General features: G+C 33.3%; 1 long non-coding RNA gene across 1 annotated transcript; it reads right to left on the bottom strand.

Annotated features, from left to right (window-relative positions):
• Positions 1 to 373: 373 nt before the first annotated feature.
• Positions 374 to 3,549, bottom strand: LOC111827541. The gene is made up of 3 exons (XR_002831153.1): positions 3,474 to 3,549; positions 1,757 to 1,819; positions 374 to 395 (listed from the first exon to the last, which is right to left on the bottom strand). It is a non-coding gene; the product is annotated as an uncharacterized LOC111827541 (long non-coding RNA).
• Positions 3,550 to 4,001: the final 452 nt, after the last annotated feature.

Below are 4,001 nucleotides of genomic sequence, written 5' to 3'. Positions count from 1 at the left end.
TTCTTTAGCTGCAGTCAAATATTTCCAATTGTAATGTTTAGATTGACAAAGACAGATCTAATTGGTCTGGTTTATAGTGACATTTCCCACATTTTCCTGGTATCGCATCCAGGGCATCAATTCTAAGTTAATGACAGTTTTACTTCACTGCACAGTACTACAAACCATGTGAAAATTTCAGAAACACTCATTGAGTTGACTATGACAAGGACACATGCTGTGTTAAGGGTATGAAACTCCACTGTTTGAGAGAAATATAGTCAAGCCAATCTAGTTTATTTATTTAGCAGAAATAGTTCAGCAATGCATCATAAAACCCCAGATTGGGATAGATTAACCAACTCACTTCTCCAGTTTCCAAGATGTCTACTTGGTGTGAGGCTCTACCTTTGGAACTGGAATGAAACACAAGGATGAGTCAGGCATGACCATTGTCCACTAGGAGCTCACAATCTGCCTTTGGTAGAGGATGGAGCCTCTGTCACCTACGTGTACAGATGAGCAAAATTATTTTTCTCCAGGAAACCTTTTGTTAGTTTAAGAATAATCTTCATAGTTGAGTAAATACAGATTTTTTCCCATTTTTAGACAATATGTGTGTAGCAAGAAAACAATAATGATCATTTTAATTTCCTGATCTGTTCCATACTGATTTATTGAAACAGAAAAGTGAAAGTAAAGCAAGTGGAAACTAATGATCATAGAGTCAGTCAACATTTATTATGTAGCTGCTATAGATAAATCTCAGAAAAAAGTAGCTTTAGTAGGAAATAAAGCTGTGAAGGAAAAGGAGGAAAAAAGAGAAATGAATTGAAAAAAAAATGTGGTCAAAAGATAATAGAGGCTTCAAAATTAAGAACCATAGAGAAAATTTCATTTCTGAAGCCCACAGAATCGAAAACAGAATATATTTGCCCTGGCTGGTGTGACTCATCTGGTTGAGCAGTGTCCCATGAATTGAAAGTTTGCCAGCTGGATTCCTGGTCAGGGTGCATGTAGGAGGCAATTGATTGATCTTTCTCTCTCTGTCTCTCCCTCACTTCCTCTTTCTCTAAAATTAATAAAAACATCTTTAAAAACAGAATGTTTGCTGAACTAAATATGATGATGATGTAAGAGAATCAGAAAATAAATATTCTAATTAATGTAAAGTTAAGTGGACATAATACAATTAAGAGCTATTTGGGTTGAGAGAAAGTGAAGAAAAAAGAGGAATAGTTAAATCTTGGGGAACAACATTAATTGTGATAGGTATAGAACAACAACTAAGGTCTTGTTGGACAACAAAATCTTTTTAAGATATAAAAAACTAAACCATTTAATGAGTGGTGAATAAGTAATTATTTCACATTCACATATCTATCAAACATATATGTTAGAGAAACTTTCTTACCAAAACACTGTCATTCACAAGGTTTTTGAAAAAATGGAAAAATACCAAAATATAGCTGGCCACTGCTAATTCTTTTTTCATAGTTTATCTGAATTGAGGCTTGAGACAAAACTGGATTTCTAGTTCTTTGAAGAAAATCTACATTTCAAGGTACAGTAACTCCTTTCCAAAGTATCCCAATGCAAGATGCACTACATTTCTAAGCGATTACACAACTGGGTCTTAGCCAAATATCAAAGAACTTCCATGTCCTGAGGCATTAATCTTGAAATGCACATCCTGGAAAAACTAATTACTATTATACATGTTGTGGTTGTAAAAACTAAAAAAAAAAAAGGCAAAAGTTCACATGTATGGACTTACTTGGATTAATGAATAGTTCTGACCCCACTGGCCACCAGTCAGGAAGAACCAAATGTTCAGCATCTATAACAACCACATAATTTACATAACAATGACATAAATATCATAAACTGCTGTTGAATGAGGAAATGTGTTGACATGTCTCATAAAGTCTGTAAGCCACAATGAATATCTTCAAAAATTATTCATATTGTCTTGCTTAACCAAGCTCTGAATCTCATGCACTTGATATTTAAAGACAAAATTCAAATGCAATATAAATCCCAAACATAAGTTGTTTCTGTGGTGAGAGGAGATATAAAATTTACAAAATGCCCAGGTTTTCTTCCTTTCTTTAAAGTTAATGGCTATTCTCTCTAAATGTGTTAGGTCTGTAAAGATGTAAAATAGAAACCTTTATCCATATATACAAGATTTTAGTTAAGCTAGTAGTAAATGATGAGAAAGGCCAAACATAGAATTCCATTTTACATGTATGTTTAACATTATGTCTGGTTGGAAGTCATAAACAGTAAGCATTTTCTTACATGTCCACCTAGATATAGGTGTATGTAAGGGAAAACATTCTTTCACACAAGAATGGGAAAGCCTATTTTTTTTCAATTACAGTTTACATTTAATATTATTTTGTATTAGTTTCAGTTGTACAACATAGTGGTTAGACAATCATATGCTTCACTAATTCCTCCCCTGATAGTTCCAGTACCCATCTGACACCAGGCAGTTATTACAATGTTATTGAGTGTATGCCTTATGCTGTTCTTTACATCCCAGTGACTATTTTATATCTACCAAACCCCAACTCTCCTCCCCTCTGGCAGCAATCAGTCTGTTCTCTGTATCTGTGAGTTGGTTTCTGTTTTGTTGGTTCACTCAGATTGTTCTTTAGATTCCTCATATGAGTGAAATCATATGGTATTTGTCTCTCTGAATGACTTAACTCACTAGGTCCATCTATGTTGTCAAAATGTGGAATTATTTAAAATTTGTATTTACATTAGGCTGGAGGGGTCATAAGAAAGGGACAAAGTCTGTTTTGCTCACCTGTGAATTAATACCTGGCCCTATCCTTGCCTAGGAGTCATTTAAATATTGTTTTACCAAGAAATAAATTAATAAATGGATCCTGCATCAGAATGACTTATTTCAGAAGATATTTATAAGCCCCATCACCTTGAAAGTGACTTACAAATATGAAACCAACTGTAAATTAAAACAATTTTTATAAAAGTAACAATAGCATATGTAATGTAAAATAGTGTTTTATTATTTAAAAACAGTTCATGATTCAAAATAAAATACTCAAAAACAAACTGAATCTCATAATCACAACATTGGGTGAAAAATAAATACATTGTGATATCTGTCTTGTAAAATGTAGAGCATGCAAACAACTCTACTTATTGAAAGACGCATATGCAAAAAATTAAGAAACGCATGGTAATGATAAATATCAAATTCAGGAGAGTGTATAACTTTATAGGGACGTAAGGGGATTACAATTAGCAAAAGGCACATGAGGAATTTTTACTGAGGGAGTAATGTTGCCTTTAGAAAAGCTAGTTGTGGATACATAGTTTGTTCATTAGAGTATTCTTGACACATTTTTGTTTGTCTGAAATAATTTCAAAATAATAAAAATTAACACATAAAACATATTGCCTACAATCCAAGAGGAGCTGTAAACTATGTCCATGTTTTTCCTTTGCTATCCTACCTCCAGCAGGCTCTTTAGTGTTTCAAGGGAGGTATAATCCTCCTGATGATTAGGTTGCTTGCTTCTCCATGTTTTGCCTCTTTCTGCTGTTGCACTGAATCAGGACTGGTGTTACAGAAAAGAAATATTAGGCTGTAATTATCTAATATCACCTATCTTTCCAATCTATAATAGCTAAAAATAAAGTAAAATTAGGAACATGGCTAAACTTCTTTCATCTATGTATCCAGAATAATGATCCTTAGAAAAGCACTAGGAGTTTTTAGTCTAAATAAAATTTCTTCCACTCATGGATACATATATGTTTCTCTAACTCCTAATATTCAAGTCCTGAAGAATGTGTGAAGAGGAAAACACCCTTGCAAAATTGTTGGCACTGAGATTAAAAGTGCCAATAAAAACTGAATTGTGATTCATTCTTTTATGGCCCTGGGAGGGCTTAGTGTGATATTACAAAATCACATGCTGAAAAGTCTAAAATGAAACTTAGAGATAAACACTCTCACTTTACAGAAAAAAAATACACAT

The sequence above is a fragment of the Myotis lucifugus genome, unplaced genomic scaffold, assembly GCF_000147115.1.
Source record: "Myotis lucifugus unplaced genomic scaffold, Myoluc2.0 scaffold_182, whole genome shotgun sequence".
Lineage (NCBI taxonomy): Eukaryota > Metazoa > Chordata > Mammalia > Chiroptera > Vespertilionidae > Myotis > Myotis lucifugus.
This window is presented reverse-complemented; position numbering and strand designations above follow the sequence as displayed.